A 23625-nucleotide genomic window follows, 5' to 3' on the forward strand; every position below is an offset into this window, starting at 1 on the left:
CACAAAGCTGTTCGAACCAAATGCAAAATGAGATCAAAATCAAGATCTGTTTTTCACCCATTCCTCTTCCAAGCTGAATTGTCCACTTACTCCGAGAGGTCATTTTTACTCTGCACAATACACGCTCCTTAAAGATGCTACAGTGAGTTCCTGCAACTCTTTTATTCCCCTGTCATTCTTTTTTTTCCCCTCTATCCACCTTTACATCTGCAAGTATCTTTGTCATTTGCTTGTGAACACATTGATGGATGCATTGGATGCATGAATTCTAGTTGAGATACTTAGAGAGAAAGAATGGAAGTCAAATGCGTTTTGGTGGAGGAGAAAAAAGCGACAATAAAACTAGTCGAGACAAATAACAAGCAGGATAGGCCATTGACTATGTTTTACAGAGGCAATGAATAAAAGATCAGAGGGAAGAGTGTGGTGCACATTTATGCTGCACACATATTGTTTCTGGGTCCCACAAATGAGGACCATTCCTTTGGGGTGCTGGGCCATGCAGGAGGCGGGCTTATGTAAGCCAGTACCAGGGATGGGAGAGCAGTGCCACGCTGGCACAGACAGGAACAAGATGAACCATTGACTGAAAAAGTGGCATTGTTGAAGCAAGCTGCAGGGACAGAGATGGCAAAGGTGGGATTAGGTTGGGGTTTTTTTCACTTTATGTCCTACTTGATGTAGTGACACCAATAAATGCTGAGGAACAGCCATGATTCAATTCAATTCCAGTGGCACTCTAATTACAATTTTAATTATAGAGTTTCCCAATTGGTGTTGGAAATGACATGCATCATCTACTGGGAGGTAGTAAACATGGCTCAATCAACCTCATCTTGATTACTTATCATAGTAAAGAAAGAAACCACTTGAGGTTAGCTCCAAGAACAATCACCAAATGGGACGGCTGAACATAGAAAATCCAAAAATTCCATCTTTCTAAAAAAAGAAAAGACTTGGCTAGATAAACAGAAATTAAGAAATGCTTACACTGGATTTCATGACAATGAAGAGCAAATGTTTGACAAAAGTTAACTGAACGTGCAAGCACAAAGTGTGATAATGCAACAGAAATCTTGTCCTGGCTGCATGTCTCCATATTTGTTGGTAGTCATATTTTCATACATAAAACTTGCATCTGTCCTTGTATATGGATGTGAACTATTCGTGTTGATTAATTTAACAGGAAGTAGCGATTCACCCCAGCCGCTGAAGACAATTAAGCCTTGGCTGTTGTTGCCCCAGACATGCCCTGTGCAGCATGCCCTGCTAACCCCTTTTACCGTCTGCCTGTTTGTCCTTTGATTCCTTTCTCCCCACACTAAAACCACTGGCTGCAAACCAAATCACCTGGGACACTGAAAATTCACTTTCTCAAGGATGTGGCCCACCCACGGCCCATGCTCCTGCCCCGGGGAGGGCATGTACACCACATACATCTTATTCTGTTAGAGTGAGGGGTTATGCTGTAATCATTTACTTAACAGTGACATATAAGCAAGAACCCCCCCCCCCCCCCCCCCCCGCCCCCATTACAAGAGACATACATGCAAACATGTAAATGTAAGTTTGTTCTTTCTGCCAACAGAGATTAAAGTCATCTTATTAATGCATCACTTCCTCAATTACAGGCAGTTTAGCACCATGGGTGGTCAGATTATAGAAATAAATAATGATTAATCTGAAACAACTGGCTTGAATAACAGACAGGATCCACTGGTGATCTAAATAACGTAAACTGTAAATTAGAAATACACAGTACACCACACACATTGTGACATGCATTCCCGAAGCATGACATCACCCATCTAAATCCAGTTTAGAGCTCCATGGTTAGCAGAGCCTCAGTTGACAAATGACCAGAGCTGACAGCGGAGGAGCTGCCATTATTTCACGGCACATTTGCATGCGCTGCATTCCTGTGCTTGTTCTGAAAGCACACATTCTGCGAGGGATTTCATGTTGGAAGGCCAACAGCGCTTTCATGAGAGTCTGTACACCGAGTGGCTTTCTCATGTGGACCTGGACAATGGGTCAGATTTGGTTGGAACAATTCTGCTGGGGCCCAATGGGGTAGGTTAGCGCAGTCTCCGTCAGAACACTGCAAGTGAATGTGCATCTGATCTTCAAGGGGACAGTTATTTTTAGCTATGACACCATGCTCTCCCTGTCCAGTATTAATGGCCTTTTCTATTAGGACGGTTGTCCTTAATTAGCATGTTTTGGGCTCTGAAGAAGTCACCTGACAGAGATAACCAAAGACATACCACCATGGAATTTAAAGATGGAGATTGTGCTGTATTTTTGGCTACAGAAAAGATTCACTCAGAGAGAAAGCTAGAAGCAACAGAATGACTAGTTTATTCTGAAACCAACAACAGAGTACACCCACCAGCTGATTTAATTCACAGTTGGATATTTTCAGAACTTAGCAGGAAGTCCATGATTTTGGTCACCTTTTGACCACCTTTTTCCTTTTTAAAAAAAAAACATAAAATAAATTCTGGCTTTGTATAAAGTGAAGTCCAATCTGACTATCAGAGAGCACAGGGAAATAAAGAGTGACTTTTGATGACAACACAGTCTTCCTATATTTTCACTCACACAATACTGAAGCCAGATTCATGGACTCTACAATGTTACAGTCAAGCCTTGATCTACACATGGCCATCAAGAGTTTAAGGTCATTACAGATTAGGGTTGTCTGTGCTGGTATGCCTACGTGCATCTTTCAGGAAAGGACTTCAGAATCGGAAGATAGGAAACCCACCCTTCCCTTCACCCCCTACTAATTTAACTAATTCCTTCACAACCTTCTTGATTTCTTTGCTAAGTCCTCCCTTTAGTCACTTCCTTTCTGTCCTGCGATCAGATAAGGGAAGCTGCAAGACAGCTGATGACTGATTCAAAGATGTTGTGTCTTCAGCCAGGACATACAGTCGTGTGAAAAAGAAAGGATTCTATGCAGTTATATAAAAAGTGAACTACAACCCCATGATTCAGTGGCATGTAGACCCACCTTAAGCAGCAATCACTGAGGTTTGCACACATTTGTTTATGCATAGCTCTCTTAAGGTCCTGCCACAGCATTTGAACTGGACAGATCTGGAATTTCTGGAATCTACTGCAAGACCTTGATTCATTTATTTATCAATTACTCTGCTTTATTATTTCTTTTCTGCTGTATTTGTGTTTGGGATCATTGTCTTTTTGCATGACCCAATTTCAACAAAGCTTTAGCTGTCAAACAGATTGCCTCAAATTTGACTCTAGAATACTTTGGTATTCAGTAGAATGCATGATCAAGTCAATGAATGCAAGATGAACATTTCCTGTGTCTGCACAACAAGCCCAAACTGTCAACCTTCCACCACTGTGCTTGACAGCTAGTATGATGTGCTGTGTTGTGATGTTTGCATTATGACCAAACATCTCCACTTTGGTCATTTTTGGCCCACTGCCTCAAAAGACTTCGTTTCTCACATGACTGTAGTGTGGCTCAAGACTGACTCACTGGGAAAATTCGTAGCGAATTAACACTTCTGAAACACATGACCCACAAGTACAAAGAATTTCATGGCCGCCCTCACATTTCTCACAATGGACGCAACAAACTAACAAAGATGGAACAACACAGAATAACACAAAGCAGGCATTTTTAAGTAGCTTCCATACAGTAACCCCCCCCCCCCAAGAAAATAAAGTACCTCCACTTAAACTGCCCACAACCACAATTATTATTAATTACTTTAATGGTTTGTGGTTAATAGTGTTGCTTAAATATTTCCAGACTGTCTCCAAGGCAAAAGCAATCAAATTTAGACAGAGGCATTTTTCATTTTATTTTGTTTACAAACAGCTCTGTCAGACAGCCAATGCAAGGATGGGGTAATTATATGGATTTGGCCCATGGTTATAGAGTCTTTACTGGTTATGTGTATGAACTTGACAGACCATCTTAGAGCAGCCTACGTTTTACATCTATATGTCAACTGAGGACTCAGATGCTGTTAATTGGTTATTCTAGACAATAGAATCGTCAGACTTTCCCATGGTGTCCTCATTGTGCCATTTTACCGATCAATCAGTCCATCACATTGTAAATTTTAATCTCTTTCTCTCAGAGATCCTATTAGCTTCTAGCCTCATTGAAAACAAACATATAAGCATAGTTGGTTTTAACAAGGCCATGAGGCACAGTAACCCATCTCACCCATTAAGCGGAAATGCCTCAACTCAACCACTGGAAAAAGGGGAGGGGGTAGGAGATTTTTCCAATCCTCCAGGGATGTCATTAATAGCCATTTCATTTAGTCTGATTCATTAAAAAAAATGCAATTTCCTGATGCAAGGAACATTTATAACAGTGCAGGCCACATAAATTGCCAGGGGGTTGTTACAAGTGTGCTTTTAAATTGTTGCTTTAACCAAAACAAATCTAGCAGCTCCATAGAGCAGTGCAGGGCACCCTTTAAGTACCCAACCATGTACAGTTCCAGTTTGAAGCAAATTATTAGAAACATGGTAAACCCCTTCACAGAAGCCACGAACCACAGACACGGGTTACATGAAAAAGAAAAAAGAAAAAAAAAAGCTGAAATAAGAAGCCATCCAGCAACAGACATCTTGGGCCACGTTAACAAGGGATTAACATGACTTTGAAAGCCTGTCTGCACATTTTGGAGATTTGGTAGAGTAAAAGACTTTTTCCGCTCAGTGTTTAATACCAAAAGGACAGCACTTACAAAATGATCAACCGTGTCAACAAAGATGCAAAACTACATCAGGTACATCAGGTAACCCAAAAGTCCTGTCTTTTTTTTACTGTTGGGTGTTCTGTACTAGAATTGCAACACTTTAGTTTAGCACCACAAACGTATATACTGGAAGAGTGCATCCTTTTCAAAGACATTTTTACAGTTTGCTTTTTCCCACCCTCAGGAAGACAAAACCAAAAAATGATAAAAATTAATGGAAAAATATCAAGGAAAAAAATAAAAACAGCAATGCACTGACACATTCATAGATACATTTATCCAGTCGCTCAACCCTGATTAGTAACTGTATTCTGCAAGACATCCACGTTGCACAAGGAAAAATCAGTCTGCCAGTTGTTTTGTGAGACTCAAACAATGCAGATGTTAATGTTGGCTCCGGGTGAAGGTTCTATCAAGCACAGAGGCCAGCAATAGAAAATACAGCCATGCTGTTGACCCATTTCTACAAAAAGCCAATGGGCACATCTCTGCTCGTCAAATAGACCGGATCACTGGGATATCTATGCTATTAATACTGGGAATGAGAAGAAAGTCAGCCACGCCACATTCCAAAGTCCTTGACATTCCCACATATTAACAGGGCTCAGAATGAAATCCAATACTTGGCATCCCTTCCCTTCAAACTCCAAAACGCCATCCTGCCGTGTCAAATCGCTTTCTGATTTCATCTGGGAGGAACGTTCCAGAGTCACGAGCTCCCAGTCTAGCTAAAGACGTGTTATTATAAGTGGGAACAAAGTTGGCACTAGTAAAATCTTAGAGCTAGTTACCATGACTCTCAAGAGGGAAAAGATGCAGAAATTCTCAGAGACTGTGCTCCTCAAACACCCTGCAGTCTTGTCTTCTTGAGAGGATGAGCGATTTCCATCAGTAAAACTGAGAGAGATTGTTCTCTTGAACCAGTTTGTTTTCACACATGTTACAGCTCACAACTGCGCTCTCCGATTAAGTAGATGTGCCTTTGTCACCTTGCAATGATCTGACTTCTCATGCTTTGCACTACAATGTGAATGGCTACTAATCTTGCCTGGGTGAGAGGTCAACAGCTGCAGCATAGAGGACATAGGGCTTCTGGGTAATGTCTGGAATGCTCCGCCGAGACAGTTATAGCAAAGAAGACAGGAACAGCTCTCCAAAGTGACGAGCACTTTTTAAAATAGCCTGCGGTAATACTGTACTGAACTGAAGCACTGTAAAGAGGAGATATGCTTACACATCATAAGCCCCAGAAAGTGTGTCACTGGCACAAATACAATAGCAGCATTTGACACACACTGTGTGGGGACTTCCAGTGAAGGGGAGAGAGGACCAGCAGCATTTTTCCTAAAAATCTTCCAGGGTTCTGCCCCCCAGACACTGTAACTACTCTAATGTGAACGCAACATGAAGATGATCCTGGCCAAAAGATCAGATAGTTGACGTCCAAGCAACTTTACAGAGCTCATCTCTTTTTTCTCTCTGTCCCTATCCTAATGAGCAGGCCATTGAGCTGCCAGTCAGCAGCAGGGCTGAAGCGATAAAAGGCCAACCCTTGCTTAATAACTCCCCCTCACACTCCCTCTAAGCCTGAGAGAGCAGTTCATGCATCCGTAATGGTCGATAAAATATGAAAAGCCCCGAGAGCGCTGACGGCAGCAGAGGGTGTATATGTACACTTTCGTTAATGCTCTCCCGGCACGCTGAATCTTTTAGTACTGTCGCTCTGTTTGCCCCCCAGCGCACATGGATGTAGGAGGTCTTCCAGCAGACTGCAGAGTAAGCTTTTAATGTGGTGGAAATAAATACTATCTTGTTCACACTGCAAAAAGACATCAAAGAAAAACACACACGGCCCTTTGACTATATAAATGAGTTTTGCCTCTGGTTCAGTGACCTTAAAATGCAAAACACCAAAAGGGATGAATTACATGAGTGTTACCGAAATAACATGTGTCTCGTGTTTTTTCATATTGCTTTTACTGCTGCATTAGCTGTATAAAAGTCTCCAGAAAAGAAAACATCACTCTAAAATGCTATATTATCTAGTTGGAAGATTTTCCATAAATAAAACTTATGCCTCAGTAAACCCTAACCCCCTTTACGTCCATCATGTCACCAACAATCCATCTAAGGTTAGGGTCAAGTTTGTTTTAGCCACATGCCAAACAGCCAGTTTCAAATGACATCTTACATGTTCTGGGACAAGTTGTTTCTTGCAAGGTTTTCATTTTGAGTTTTCTATGAAAATTCTTTTTTTTTTTTTAAAAAGGGGTAAACCTTCACCAAATCCCACGCCTATGCCTAGTCCTAACCTTAACCTTGAGGGATGTTAAGAGACTAAGAAAGGATCCCTAATCAATTTCTTAGTTGGAAATTTGGACGGCTGGTGAATGAACTCACATGACCATGCTTTCAAAGCATGCAAAGGATTTACAGCTGACAGACGAGCCAAAAGAGTAAAGCTGGGTATTTTCACCGCTCTGAGGGGCCATGTAGCCATGTACTGGCATCCCTTAAGGAAGCTTTGAAAGGACTGTCAGTTAAAAAGAACTGTCTTCCATACATACTCAGCCCCCAGTGTCTATAATGGGTTGCATGGGAGGAATATGGAATGGAAGATGACTGTGTGATTGATGAAGATGTGTGATCACTCATCATCTAGGTCCCAAAATAGCATCCATTTTACATATGATACTATCCCATCACCCTTCAGTCTTTTAAATGTGAACAATTCCCCTGAAATGTGCATTAGACATCTTGTAATGTGATTTGGTTGAAACTAAATGTTGATGTCTTCCAACTCACATCTGCAGCAGCAGCAATAACACTGAGCCTCCGATCATCCATGAAATCATGAAACTCCCAAAACTTCTAGAATCTCATGTCAAACTGAACCCAAAAGCATCACTATTAAGCCAAAACTGTTTCTTACACAGTGCAACAGCACACATGTGGGTACACAGCAAGATGTCCTGTCAGCACCGTTGGAGAACGAGCCCAAACATCAAGACCACATTCATTTCACAACCCAACTTTTGCTCCTGTTTATGAGCTATAAAGCCACTGTAGTGAAAAACGATTGTAAAATACTGCCCTTCCCTCCAATCACAACAGCACAAAATGTGGAAACTTTATCACAGGGGAACAGCAGCCCTTGTTGCCCACCAGGTCTTTTTTCCCCCTTCCTCTCTATGAGCACTCCTACCTGATGTTTATTTTATTGCCTGCAGAAATCTTCAAATTTTCCTGCCTGGACTAAGCAGCATGAGCATCTGTAGCCTGTCATGGGTGAACAAGACTACCGAATAGCTAATACTCACAATGACCGGGAAGGGTTAAGAGTATCAGTATCCAGATCAAGTATCGCCTACTTACCCACTTCAGACCGGTTGCACTAAGAGATGAACCGTCTCTGTGTTGCCTCACTAGCAAATGAAAAAAAAAAAAAAGCACTCCACAAAAGAAAAAAAAAAGTTAGAAGAAAAATTTAAAGCAATCCCGCATCTTCTGCTTCTACGCAACCGTTTTTGCTTTTTGGAGCTTCATGACCAAATTCCATGGGTTTGCAGAGTTTGACAGACGCCGTTTAGTTTCGTCTGCTTCACCTCTCTGAGCTTCTGAGCTGAGCTCTAGATTTCAGCTGACTGTGCTGGGAGCTGAGCTGTTGACATTGTCCCCGCTCTCTCTCTCTCTCTCTCTCTCTCTCCCCTCCCTCTCCTGCTCTGTCTCTCTCGCTCTCTCACAGTCTCTCTGTCTTTGGATTACTAATCTACCTTCCCCTCCCCTTCTGGATTCCAGCTCCAGCATATGACAGCATCCATGTGGATGTCAGCTAAAATGTTATGGATTTTCAGTGAATATACCATACATGCATTTACCTTATACTATAGTATCTGTGCGTGTCTGTTATGAGAGGCCATGGGAGAGGGCAAGCTAAAAGGAAATGACCCTCAACGGCCTGTGCTTCCTATGCCTGCCCACAATTCCAACTCCACCCAACACATTTAGGTCTAAATGAGCAGTCGATGTAGGGATATCACACACAGTACCCAAAGGAAACCTCTTTCCTGCCCCGTCCTCTCATCTTTAACACATGCATAAAAGCACACACGCCCATAAACTGATGTGCCAAATATGGCGTTGTCCATTAGGAATTACCCCTTTGACACAGACAGGAAAAGGATTTCCCTGTGATTTAGTCATCAGTGTTCATTGAGAAAAAGGTGAGTCAGAAACCTTGATACACAAAGATCTCTTGGCTTGGTCAAGTTCGCAGTATAAGCTCAGCCAAATGTAATGTGTGGAAGGGTGGAAAGGAGCTGAAGGGTGGGGAGGAAATCAGCTGGAGGGCCACACCACAGAGGGTTCAGAGAATTGGAGTTCAAGTATGTTACTTGTGATAACATGAGTGGCAAGAGAGTGCGAACAAAAACTTCAAGACACCGGAGACTTCCTGTGAAAGACAGAAACCATCATCTCTTCATCTCCACCCCTCCTTACACCCAAACCTTCAGCCAGACAAAATAAAACACCTATGCAGCAGTTTATCAGAGTTTATGGCCCCCCCGCCCCGCCCTTTCCCATCACCAACTGTGCTTCCAATGCTTCTAGCACCAGATTAACACCAGAAAATAAAGTCAAAGACCACAAAAATCCAAGTTTCATTAATTTATCAGCAGGGGGCCACTCTTCTAATTGCAAAAAAAATAAATAAATAAAATAATATTACATCTAACATTACATTTAGAAGCACTACAGCTAACTGGAAAATTTACCTCAACAAAACATCTGTATTGTATGCAGCATAATATCCATTTAGTAAACTATCATCGCTTGTAGAGATAATTATATGATAAAGTATGGTATGCTTCATCATCACTGACAAGTCTGAGTATGAGCATTCTAAAGTGATCAATATGTCTGAAAAAACATTGACATGTCAATCGTGATCTTTAGACATCGACAGCTTCCTGACCACAACTGACTCATCAATACTATTGAGGTATACTGAGGTCATATGCCGTCGTCTTATCTTTCATGGGACTGCCTGTCTGCTGACCAAGTTGGAAAAAGTATTGGCTTGTCTCTAATATTGACTTCAGTATAAATGTATGCATATACTGTAAATGAGAGCAAGTGACCACATTCTAAACAAGGACTGTTACTTGGGGGCCATTAGAGTATACCAAATACTTTTCCCCCCAATCTATTTTTTCATTGTTTGATTTAGAAAAAAAAAAAAAAATCACATATTTAGATTTAGTGATAAAGGGCTGGCCTAGAGACCAGTCAGCAACCCCCGGCAACCACAGGTCAATCGGGAGAGGTGTAATGTATCCATTACACCTCCAACCAGTTGCCTAGTGGTTGCTGGCAATTACTATGTGAAAATGGTTGAAAAGAGGTATATGGTGCTGCACTAAAACCTCCTTGTCATTGCTTTGGTCACTAGCAGATTGCTGTAGTCAAACATAGTTTGAAATATGTCGGTTGTATCTAGAGACCAAAGCAATCAAAAGGAGTTCTTTTGTATAGTCAGCAACCATTTGTCTATTCCCTTGCGACCTGTGGTTGCAAAGGGTTCGCCATCCTGTCTCTAGGCCTACAGGACTGAACCCTTAGATACATTTTTGGCAATCAGCACATTTAAAATCCAGCACATTTTCTTTTTATACTTTTGGTATTATACTTTTATATTTATTTAGATTCATTTATTATGTTTATTATACTCTCTGTGACAGAACCACCACCCACTGAAACTATTGTTTAGACATTCACACACTCAAACTGGAGCCACTGATATGCTAAAGAGTGGAGAAAGGGGCAGTCACAATAACATTTATCATCTTTCTCTAGGGACAGAAGACAGATGACACCAAATTGCTGGCGGTAATGCTTGGGTGCATTCCTGAAGAAGCCCTGGGGACACATCCATTAACCCAGCTGAGCGCCAGAACCAGCTTGTTTCCATGATGTTCACTAGTGTCAAAGTGACATTAGTTTGCATCACTTCTCCATTCCGTCTCTCTCTTTCGCTCTCTCTCTCTCTAGAGGGTAACTTCTCCATCACCAAAATGAGGGAAGATAGCCTATTCCTCCGGGGTTATTTGGGGTAAGCACAGGCTCCAGTATTGCTGAGTGTACCAGTAACCCTTGTATCATCCATCACAGCCTGATAATTGACGCAAATGGAATGGGCCTGGCATGCATGTGATAAAAATCATGGTCTCTAAAAAAGAGAGAGGGTGAAAGATCCAACAAGCTCTCTATTCCATCTGTTCTCCTTTTCTTTGAGGGTTTGCTGATTTTCATTACCCCTGAATAGCACACATGTTACAGGAAGAAAGAAAAGAGGAGCTTAGACACTCATGTGTACCTCCACATTTACAAATGACTCCAGATCATAGCTTCTACTAACTTGGCTTCAGTAAACCTCACCCTGGGATATTCATATCAACTCAAGCAGGGTTAGGCTTTACCCACAGTGAATGGCAAATGTCATGACTGATAAACCAGCTGCAAAGAGAGAGGCGGGGAGCTTTCTCCTCCGCTGAGCTGTGTGCTGCCAAAAGACACACAGCTACCCCTAAAATCTGCCTGTCACTTGTCAGTCAGTTGGGCGAAACTTCCTGAGCTGCTTTCCAAATCAGTGATTCCCGATTAGGAGTACCCCAGGGAGTGGTAATGCATGACCAGGAGCTAATGGACAAATTATCTCAAGTATTGAAGGAAATCAACTGAATTAAAAATGAGATTTTAGCTCATTCAAGATAATTATAACTAAAGGAAATGAAGAAATTTGCATACTGAGGAATTTATAGAGATTGAAATGAGTGAAGGTTGATTCAAAAAAGGAACAGATTAGTTCAAATCATTTGTCAAAAGTCTGTCTAACAATTAAAATCATTGGTCTAAACCCTTCTGTGCCCGCTATATGGAGCATTCATGAAGTAATATTTTAAGAAAGAATTCACCATCATATTACAGAAACAGTCACAGCCTGGCCAACAAGTGCTAAATTTAGTCAGAAAGAAAAAAAGGGAACTTGGCACTTGGTGTTACGCTGGACGAAAGGTGAATGGAATATTGGATGAGAAGAAGTGGGTCACCCAAGGTGGTCTCCTCCAGGCTCATAAACCACACTTTCTCCTGCAGACCCCTCTAACGTGCAGCAGCAGTCAAACCTGATAACAGCCAGAGAAAAGCCTGTAAAGAGGCATTTGAAATTACAGATATTGGCATCAGGAGGACTCTTTCCAGGGTTGTCACTGAAGAGAAGTGGCTGGTGCAGCGCTCCAAGCCAGCAGCTGCCAGAGCTAACATGGCAAACGGTCATGCTTTACGATGTGTTGTTCCTTAATGTATTATTTAGGGCTTCTTTAGACCAGGCAGCTCTCATTTAACTGTATTTTGTTTAGGCGAGGAATTCCTTGTGACAGCACTTTGCACTTTCTTTCACACCCACGCAGAAATAAATTGCCCCTGAGAAAATACTTCTGCTGTTCAAAACCCTGAACTCTTGACAGCATAAATATGAGTGCACATTTTTATACATGGTGTAATTGTATGTTAGCTATAAATCATGATGCAGGGGAACGGTATACTATCCATCTTTCAAAAGCCTCTGCACAAAAGCAACCTAATCACAGCAAAGCAGTCAACCATAAATCTAACTTAAGTCACTTTGTTTTTATGGTGACATTTCTTCCTGCTCTTATTATTTATATCCCTGTTGCATGAATTCATGCTTTCTTCTTCTAGCTCGACTCTTTGTGGCTTTCCATCACAAATGTTTGACAATCCACCTGCTTTTACCAACTTCAAATGAGAGTAAACACGCTTTTCAACACAATTACCTCTCATTTGTACCAAGTGCTTTTCCCCCCCCTTTGTGTTCTGCAAAAGCAGTCTGTATCTGAATGGCTCTTTTGTTTAAAAGGCAGACTGGGCAGGGTCAAAGGTCAACCAACTGCCTGCTTCCACAGTGGCTCTAGTGTCTGCTTGGATATGTGCCAGCTACGTGCTGTCATGTTTAGACAATGGTCTAGCTTTCCACTGACTGACTCATGACAGCTTCATCATGTTAACCAGTGATGTAATACCTTGATCTCTGGGCATGAAGGCCATCGCTATTGGACTTTGAATAACTTCTAAATTATGTCATAGTGTAACCATAATGAAATGCGCCAATGGCGCGTTTCTTCTTCTTGACTGGTTAACAATTTCAGCTGTTTACTCTGGAAATATGAGAATTTAAGCTGGTAGGTTAATTCACTTTTTGCATTTAATGTTTTTTTCCTTTTTTCATTTTTAATTATTATTTTGTTTGTATAATTCTATTTGCGCTGTCTCAAATTTAACTCAAACTAACCAAGGATAGAAAGGACACTGCTAACTGGACCAGAGGAGAAGTAGAATTCTTGGAGCCATGGACATGCTGATTACCAGATGGATGCACTTTTTGAGTAGGGAGATCATTAGCCTTGCTATTTCTACTTTATCCAATTCCTAAGATGGGCAGGATGTTAAGCCCCAGTCTCACAGATTGAGACCAGCCAGTTACCCCCTGGCAGTCTATAATTTTTGCAACTTCCAGCAACCACTTACCAACCTCTCTGCAAATGCACTTTCCCCCCCTTACCATCTGGTGTTGAAAACTCGTTTCTAGGTGTGACCAAGACTTTAGATATTGAAGTTTGGGTAAACAACATGGGAGACATCTATTTGCAAACCATTTGTGAATTTCTGGCAATAGCCACTCTCACACTGACGTCAGTGTGCAAGCAACACTTTGTCCCCCCCAAAAGCAAATGATTGGTTTCACGCTACAATCAATAGCCTGAAGACTGCTGAAGGCATTTATCAGATATTGCAATAAGTCGCACATCTTATGACATCTTTATATAACAAGCTTGCAAAGTTTCCAAGTTAACATTGGAAGTCTCTGAGTAACACACACTGTATGAGTGAAATACAGTTCACTACGGAAAGATTTAGTTTAAAAAACACATCTGCTAACCCCAATGTGCTTTTATGTGACTATATTTCAAGTATATGTTAGCAGAAATCAGAAAAAACTTCTACCCCCTCTCTTACCTGGAAAGATGTACAGTCCATCTAAGCAACTTGCTTATAGTATTATTTTTTGGGGTTTTTTGCCATCTTCTTCTGCTTCTTTTAAAATCTTTTTAAAGTATTTGGTGCCAAACATCAGCTTATACGAGTCTATAGCAGTACAAGCAAATCTCTTCAATTTTAGAAATATGAGATGGAAAATACAAAGATGTATAAAAGGTCATGCTTTTAAGGCGGCTTCACTTCTCACAGCTCTTTTTTGCCAAAATGAGTCCAGGTGTGTAAACTGTAAAAGTGAGAATAGAGGCTGTCAGTAAAAAATAATGACAAAAGAAGACAAGAAAGGCCTTTGCTCTTTTTCCAGATGCTTCCATTTAAAATCAAATTTGATATATTCCTCTTGCTGTTATATTGGCAACATGGGGCTCTCCTCCTGTGGCTGTATGACATTACAATTTATCAAAATTCCTTATCCTGCCATTCATAAAAAATAAAAATAAAAAAAGCACAAATCTGACCACTCACTGAACCCAAAACTTCACCTTCACCTGAGCTGTTCCAGGTGCCTTAATGTCACTTCTTAGTATCCATTCAAAGCAACATAAATCAAGGCTTTTACACCCTTCAAACACAGGCCCATGTACGGCGGTGAATGTCAGAGTTATGTGAATGTAACCATAAGTCCAATTCTAAACAGTGCAGTTTAAGGGGTTGACCCCACAGACATACATGGTCACGACTGTCATAGTGTCTAGATAAAAACATCTGGGAGTCATCTGTTCCGCTAACAGAGGCCCCATGTGAACAGGTGCGCGTCTGCATCCAAGGCCTCATACCCTTTTTCCTTGACCCTTCACCTCTAGTTAAGGCTGGGAAACTCTTTGAACCCACTGGCAGCACTGGTCACAGACAGTGCTGTCTGATCAGCCAAGGTCACGTTGCATTGGACAGTGCAGTGATCACGTTAGCGCTTCAAACAAACAGAAAGCATGCTCCCATGTTTTAATTAGCTAATGATAGGTTGTGCCCAAGGAGATGCAATGATTGGTGCACACATAAATCAAATACCGCTGTAATTATGTACTTGCATCATGCTGTGACAGCAAAAGCAACAACTGACCAAAACTTTGAAGCCAAAGTGACCAAGCAAGCATCCTCTCTCTAAAGATTTTAATCACAAACCAGAGGAAGTGGGTTGCCTAAAAATAGCCCACCAATTTTACTCTCAAAGCCTTTGGTCTGGGCTCGCCACGACGGCTCCAACAAAGCTACAGTTTACGGCGAGATCCGCAGCTGAGAATAAATGACATTTTTAAAACTTTTTCTCTCAGTCTTGCTTAATGTAATGCTTGGAATGACGCCCCAGCTGGGTGTTGCACTATACCACAGTGAAACCATCTTCCGAGCTCTCCCGGGATAAGAGAGTAATAACAAACACTTCCTGTTTATCACTACAGTAAGTTAGAACAGTCTGTTCTGAGCCACTGTTCATTCCAACACAAATAACAGTGGTTATCACGTCTTAATGTTTCAGAAAACAAGAAGCAACAGCAAATTTAAGAGGCAGCAGAACACCTGTCAACACATTCATGGGCAGATGAGGATAAAAGTTAGCAAGCACGGACCAGATTTTAAGGATTTTTCTCCACAAGCATCCAACAGGTCTATGTGGAGAACTATATAGCGTCAGTGAACCACACGTGCCTCGTGCTCCATCCAACCACACAGTGACTCTCCTTGTCCAGCTGCCTCTTATATGGTGGGAAGGGTCGAACATGTTGTAACACTGATTTACTTCCCCCGCTAAATCAAGCAGCTCTTCCTTTGCAACATCCTGTCCCCCAGCTGAGAGGGGGCGCCGTAAAAGTTATCCTGCAGCGTACGGTCACATGGATTACACTGTTGTCCAGTGGGTTACATCCTTTAGCGGTTTAGATACCGAGGCAAAGCATCCTTAAGATGCATACATTCAGGGCTGGGTCGGGACTGTCCTGGTGCTTCGGCTGATAAGCAACACTCAGCCCTGTCCGCAGGAAGCTATGAGACATATACAAACAAGTGAGAGGAGATTACACCCAGGCTAAAATGATAGGAACCCAATCTTAATTTAAAAATCCATTCTATTTCCCATCTATGTCACAGCGGACAAAGACATATTGTGGCTGCAGAATAAACTTCTCACCCTACATACCCTCTCACTACAGCCTAAAACATTCAAATTCAATCTGGTACAAGCTGAAACCTATAAACAGTTGAATTAGTCATTTGTTTCTGTAGTAATGAATCACTGAGTCTACTATTAAGCCTGATTGAGCAACATACTGAAGCTTCAAAACTCCAGCCAGTATTCAACATCCAAATCAGTGTTCAACCACAAAAATCCCAAATAGCCCATTAAATAGGAAACAGCAATCCAAAATTGTTTATTACACATCAATATTAATTATTATTAGTTATCCTGAGACACCGACATTTGATCTTGGTGCATCACGACTATCATCTGGTGGGTGGAAAAAATTACAGGATCAATAACTTATGGTCAGGAGTTAATAAGGCGTAGCAGCATAATAACTAAATTATGGACACATCTTAATAGTGTGCGGTCACATAATGTGGTATGTGTGCAAGCTTTAGGAGTATAATAGCAATAATATTATGGCTTTACTTGTCTTACAGGATGCACTCACTTTTACTCTAACTTCATAATAATTCAGCATTTTTTCCTAAATGGTTATAACATGCAGAAATTATAAGTGATTTCTTAAAGTTATAATAACCTCTGATTATCCCTGAAGCTGAGTATAGTCTACAAGCCGTGTAGGTGTTTGGATTGAGTGAATGAACAGAGTGAGAATGAGTGTAGAATCGCGCATGTGTATCTTGTTACTGCTGTGTGCACAAGAGAGACAATGTAAATATATATGCTATCACACCATGTGGTGCTGAGGGATGTTGAGAGAGCAGTGGTGAAAGGGAGTGTTGCTGAGGGGCTCCAGTATGCACCGACTGCCCGCACGAGGGCTAAATGATTGTGTTGATTAAAGCCAGCTGAGCCCGGGGTAGCTCCTGTAGCAGAAGACGCACGCACGGCCCCATGTGCCCATGAAATCCATCTGGTCACTCAGTAACACATGCTTACCATCGAGCGCTGCGTGCTTTATGTTCTGCAGCTAAAAGTGTACACAAACACACACCCAAACACCCGCCATGCTTATGAAATCAAGCTAACAAACAAGTCTTTCTCTACAATGCTCATCAGCTGTAATCTGCCCACTCTACACATAGACGCTGATTAGGACTTTCCAGTGATTAAATTCATTCCTTTTACTTGAAAAAAAAAAATGAGGCCACGTTCACTCTGAAGAATATGCAGTCCTTTCATACATTTCAATAGAGGCAGTTCTTCTATTCTAACAGGTTCCATGTTCGACAGAACAAATATATGATGGCTTTAGCGTTTAATTTTTTTGTAAACTATATTGTTTCCCCTGTATGTTCAACAACAAATCGTCACCAGGGACTTTTATTTGGTGTAAATCCCAGATAAAGGGATCAGGATGATTCTAAATACATGCTTGATGGATCACCTCGCAAACCCTTTTAATCCATGTTGGAATTACAAGCCTACAACCAGCTATTTTCATGTTAAAGTTGGTTGGGATAGAACGTTCATGTTTCAATGTTTACACTATCTTACCAGCTTTTTGAAGCCATATGCTGTATCAAGGACAACTTGAATGTCCAAATTCTCTGCACTGCATTTGGCAAGTGTTCAAATTGTTTCAAGCTTTTCACAATTTATAATTTGTTTCAAAATGTTAATAACTTCAAAAAGTCTGATAACTTTCCAAGTGGCCTTACTGGTGCAACCAACATGTTTCAAAGGGCACAACTTTTACTTTAGTACTTAATGAGTGCTTGCACACAAGTCATCATCTTCCATGCAAACAATGATTTTTAGATTTCTGAGGTCACCCAATTACAAGTTTTGCTGAGCAGTACCAGACACTTTTTTGTGTCCAGTTTCTCCCAGCAACTGCCAACATCACCCAACAGCTACTTACCAACCAGTGTGGAAATACAGTTTTTCCCAACAATCCCTAGCAACTGGTGCCGGGGTGTCATCTACGACAGGTCTTAATGCTGAGATACCAAAAGGAAATCATGCAGTCCAAGGTCTCTCTGCACCTCTGACCTTGCAGTGGACACACATGCACTCTCAGATATTGATGGCAGATTCTCCAATACACCACCAATGCTGCAAGCACTATTCCAGTTTTGACACGTTCTTTTGGGTATTTTTCCTTCACCGTTACGTAAAATACATTCAGTTACAGAAATGTTTAACACAATCAGAAGTGTTCAGCAGATGTAAGCTCCCTGAGTGTCAGGCCCATCCTCACTTTAGTCATATGTAGCATCCACCAACACTGAAAAACTATAGTCATCACCAAGTCACTGTATTTATTTAAATTCAAAGCAGATGTTTCTTCACTCATGCCTTAGTGTATATCACTGCAGATATATGGGTTCAAGTTATAAGTAAAGAGAAGCTCTCACACAATATACAGGTGTCTGACTCACAGGCACCCATGGGATGAAAACCTACTGGGGAAAAAAACCCAAAAAAAAAAACTAAACCCTTGACCCCTGCACTACAAATCTGGGTTAATCTGCTCCGGCGGCATACAATCAACACACATTGTTCCGATTACATGCTATCAAAGTTAAATGGTCAGGTTGGGCCTCGAATCCCATTGCACACTGTAGCAAAAATGTGGGTCAGTACTTCTTCCCCTGCAGCCTTTCCTCTCCTTGCATCTGAGTTTCCTTCACAGAACAATGAGTCTGAGTTTTCTTTTTCTTTCCACAGCACCAGGACGTGCAGTGAGAACTGGCATTATTACGGTGGCCACTGTGGAGCACTGAGACCCCAAGTTGCGATGCAGGGTGTGATATAAGAGAACTCGGTAACCTTTCAAAACACAGTCCAAAGGAGCCATTTCAATAATTATGAGCATTGATTGTTGTGAATGTAATGAAAGGAAGGATGCAGTAGGTCAATGAAAAAAAAAAAAGGGGGGGGGGGGGGGGGTGATTTAAATGACCTCACCTGTCAACAGCTTCCTGTTTGAAGGCCTTTTCTGCGGGGGAGCTTAAAGAGTTTTGACAATTGTGAAAAAGGGAACCCAAGCCAGAGAGGTGTTTGCAATGTCGAACACCACAGATAGGAATACACTACAGTAAAAATAACCGATGCACCATCATGTCTGAAGGTTTGCTTCTAATGAAGATTAAAAGGAAGAGAAGGCAAGTCTGGGAAATGTACTGCACAGCACTGACCAGTAGCCAAACGAATTCAGACAGATTTATGTTCACCGCCTGTTTTAATACTTTGTCAGTGGCGCTCTAAGACAGTTTGTGTGTGCAAATGAATCACAGCAGGGCTTCTTCCATCCATTCTGTTTCATGGGCCAAACCTCCAATCAGCAGATACCTTTCCTCTTCCCCAGATCTTGGAAAGAATGTCAGGAAAGCAAGGTCACGTCAGGTAGGGTGGGTGTATGTGTGTGTGTGTTCATTCATGAACACTACCGCTCAGCCGTTTGGGTCACTTTATGGTTTTAATGCAGTTCCATTAGCATTTTCAGCAAGTATAAATCATATTTTTCAGTAGCATGTTGTGTTTACTAATATGAATTTATCAGTAGGAAAATTATATTGGAGCAAACAAAATTCTACTGAAACAAAAGAACTCTTTCTCTTATAAATTACCAGAAATCTGACAGGGGCATTTCTAAGAGTCCAAAACTTTCAAGCTCTACTTTACACTAAAGCTTTCTTTTGCAAGTTGCAAAAGAGTTTGCAGTTTAACACATTGCTGTATAAAGTTTAGTAATCATATTACAGTAAGCAATTATGCTGTTACTTGCATCAATATGGGTGAGTAGAAAGAAAAATTCAAACACACCTTTTTTCCTGCAAGCTTGCACTACAATCACCTGATTCAGTTCATGTGCAGGAAGGAGGAGAGTATTCGAGCAGTCTGCTGCACAACTCTTGCAGAGTGGAGATATAAATATTGCTGTCATTTTTATTGCAGGAAAGAAAGTGACGACAAAGTGCAAACTGTGCCCAGCCAGAACTCATGTGCAAAGACATCATGCAAACACAAAGCTACTGAAGAACCCAGATTGATGTTTAAGCTGCGTATGCTCACCCCAGCTAAGAGCCAGGGCCTTCAACAGGTAACAAAGGAAGTGATGAGCCATCAGGTGTGAAGTGTGGAGAAAAAAAATCTTGAGCATGTCTTCATGTGTGAGACTGTATCCTAAGTTTTATAGTGTTATATTATGTTGTGGAGTAATGCAAATGTAGTGTAGCAAGTTACTCTAGTGAGTAATTAAGTAACGTTAGTGATGTATTAGTTCTTTTGTTTAAATTAAAAATTAATATGTAATACACTGTTTTTTTACACTTATTTTTTACCTTACATCCTCTCCTCAGCATTTGCAGAAATTGTTGTTCAGACATTATTCATTGTAATTTTGTTGTTTTGCATTTATAGACGTTTTCTATCCAGAGTGTGTTCTTTTTTATGAGTTTGAAGATCATAAAATGTGGATATAATGCCCAACTGGGGATAAGGATTGAAAATTAGCAATAAAATTAAACTCTGTATGCAGCCCATCAGTTTAATGCTCTGTACTGAAGCTATGTTCAAGTGCATCATCTCACTGAAAGAAAAAAAATTAGTGAATGAAGATTTTGTTCTTCTCTGATTTAAAATGATGAACACTGAAAAACAATCCATTTGCTTGTGAGATTCCTGCTCCTAGCCGAGGACCATGGGAGCACCATGCAAGGGATGAGAGATAACGAGAACGACTTTCTGTTTTGCAGTGCTACGTTCCCTGAACGCTGCCCAGTTTATGTATTGCAGCTTGTTGTCAAGGAAACCTGGCAGCAAATGAGGGCAGAGCACAAGAGAGGCAGGCATCCAAAGACTGGAAAAAGTGAGCGAGGGAGAAAATTAGGTGAAAAATAACAAAAGTATCAACATAAAATATATTTATTATTCCGATGGTTTCATCTTTGAGCATGAAGTTGAGACAGCACACTTTTCCTGCACTACAGATTATTCACAATTACAGGAACATCACCTATTTTTTTCCAATTAGGAGGTTCAAAACCCACCCACCTCCCTCAGGTCAACTGGAAAATCCCATTTAATTCTCACTAATTGAATGTGAATCATTATCCTGGAAATACTTCAACAAACGCAGTGCAAGTTTTGTCTAAGATATCCTTCCTCCCACAGCCACTAAAAATCAACTTACAAATGTTGCATCTTTATTCTTTAAAGCTAATCTCCGTACTGCTGAAATAGTCACGGTCACTCGCAGTTAGTTGTGCACTTTGGGGATTTTGTCTGTCAGCACAGCAGGGTGGATGCTGGGGATTATGAAGGCAGTGATGTGTGCATGGGTTGATATGGTAGCATTTATGTCTGTTCCAATGGTCCAGGTTGTCAGAGTAATACCTTTAATCCACCCCCTGCTACTAGTATCAGCCCCAAAAGATAGAGTCAAGGGCATGGTTACAGTCCAGTAGCATCCCTATTCCCCTTTTTCAGCTCCCTCTCTCCTTCTGATAATCACAATATGAGTCTCCTCTTTACAGGGCACAGTTAATCCCTGTGGCTCCTGGACCATGTGACCAGTGAGGAGGTAAAGAAGAGGATGAAACTGACTGGACTTTAAGAAGCCATTTGCTAGATGGATCACTGCCTGAAGAAATAATACAGGCTGTAAGACTTTGAAAATGGGCAGCCCATCTAAGCTTCTGCAGGAAGAGAGAGCGACAGAGAGAAAATATATCAGCCTCCAGTAGCTTTAATGCCGGCCAACTCCTGTCAGATGGCTTGGCACACAGAGCACTGGCTTATGGGTTATCTCTCCATCACTCCACTGCTGACAGCCTGGACCCTTCAACACATGTGTGCACACACACGCATACATTTGCAAGAGCTTTTAGCATCCTGGGTCTGCATCTCTCTCACATAAATTCTTTTGTTTTCAAAACTGCTTTTAAAAAGGCGCACCATTATGGACACAATGGTTGGACAACATTCAAATTTGACAAACATTTAATAATCAGCGCTTGCTAATATAAAGGCAGAAGGCTGTTGAAATATCTAGGGCTGAATTAAAATGTCATGATACAGTGCAGTTCCTCTAACGGCCACTTGAAGCTGGCTCCAAAACCGAGTGGCGCTCCATGACTCCCATTATAAAGTGTCCAAGTGTATGTGTTTACTGTCTGGTACAAAAAACTGTTTTGTGTTGTCATTGGAGCGACAAAAGAAAATACAGGACCTAATTGATATATCCCTAACATTTGCATTTATCTGGGCAAGACATCAGCCAAAACTGCATGGGCTAGGCAATGGTACTCTGCTGCATCCCAGAATGCAAAGCATACCTGGCTACAGGAAGGCATTCGGCTCAAACTTGCAGCATCACCTGGTCAGTATGAGGTCAGATCTCACCATAAACAAACTAGTGAGTCTCTGTCTGGTTGGTTCCACACCTGAGTGCGATTATCATGTTCACACGTGCACAAACAAATTTCACCAAGTAGGAAAGTTAACTTTTAATTTAAATGGACACAGCACAGCTGTGAGAAAACACCCTAAAATCGGGCAAACCTACATTAGCAAGTTGATGGACCAAAATTCAGAAAATGAAAGATGCCTGTAATGTGTGCTTACATTGGTCAAAAACCTAAAAATACAGCTAGCTTACCTAGCAAACATATGCTTAACGTTACTTAGTGTTGATACTTAGTTTGTCAGACAAGGAAATGGGGACTTCCACATTGCCACTGTTTAATGTACTTAATATACAATGGCAGGTCTCCACAGCACTACATCCACTAGACATACATGATGAAAATTTTCATTAATATATCTGTTTAGCTCTAATGTAGCTCAGCAGAATATTTTTTTCAGTGACTGTCCTTTATAATGGATTTATCTGAAGAGATTAATTTTCAAAGAGGCAAACCACTAAAAAAAAAAAAAAAAAAGCCCCTTGTGGGGGGGGGACAGGAAAATAATACTAAAAGTCTCTCAACCCTAATGGCCACCAGTAGGAGCAGATGTGTGCAAAGCAAAAACACCACACAGAGCTACAAAACCACACGACTAAAGAACTTCAAACATAGTTGTAATGACTAATTGTTTAATGTCAGGACATCACAGTGTCATCTTTCCAAGCCATGCAATCTCACAAGTGCACAAACAAGTTGGCCTGGTCTGTCACAACATTCAGGTTGTTAGTACATGGCAAAGTAGTAACCACATGAGTGCTGGGACTGTAGGTTTCCCAGCAGAACATTTCATCATAATGGGATGACTGATATTATTCACTTCCCCTGACAGTGGTTTTAATGTTGTGGCTGAATCAGTCACTAACCAAAAATAACCTCCTCTTCAGATTTGCTAAGACATTCTTGGGTCATCTGAGATTTTCCTACTGGCTTCTGTCATTTGTTTAGCCCCACACTTCCTGAATGCTGATGGCAGACAATCTCCTAGTTTACATAAGTAGAAGGAGAAGAAAACCAGCACACTCTCTGCAAAGGAGGAAGACGAGGAGGTGCATGAAGAGGAAGGGCGTATCTTACTCACCGAGTGAACGGCACAAAGAGGGTCACCTGATGTCCACATGTGATCTTTACCACAGGGGGAGTGATGGAGCGTATATCAGAGGAGGATGACATCTGTTTT

The 23625-nt window shown here is 41.2% G+C and overlaps 1 protein-coding gene across 8 annotated transcripts in view; it reads right to left on the bottom strand.

Moving 5' to 3' along the window:
• daam2 (dishevelled associated activator of morphogenesis 2) overlaps positions 1-23625 on the bottom strand; it is a 114869-nt gene that overhangs the window by 80693 nt on the left and 10551 nt on the right. The window contains exon 1 of one of the 8 annotated variants that reach the window (XM_085256384.1): positions 8133-8414. The exons of the other annotated variants lie outside the window; for them this stretch is intronic. The gene's annotated coding sequence lies outside the window, so the exon portion shown is untranslated. Of the gene's footprint in view, positions 1-8132; positions 8415-23625 lie in introns of those variants that run through there. 8 annotated transcript variants of the gene reach the window in all.

This window comes from Mchenga conophoros, linkage group LG19 (assembly GCF_057382185.1).
Source record: "Mchenga conophoros isolate Kocher_MC1m ecotype Shallow Benthic linkage group LG19, M_conophoros_male_GT1.1, whole genome shotgun sequence".
In the NCBI taxonomy this organism is placed as follows: domain Eukaryota; kingdom Metazoa; phylum Chordata; class Actinopteri; order Cichliformes; family Cichlidae; genus Mchenga; species Mchenga conophoros.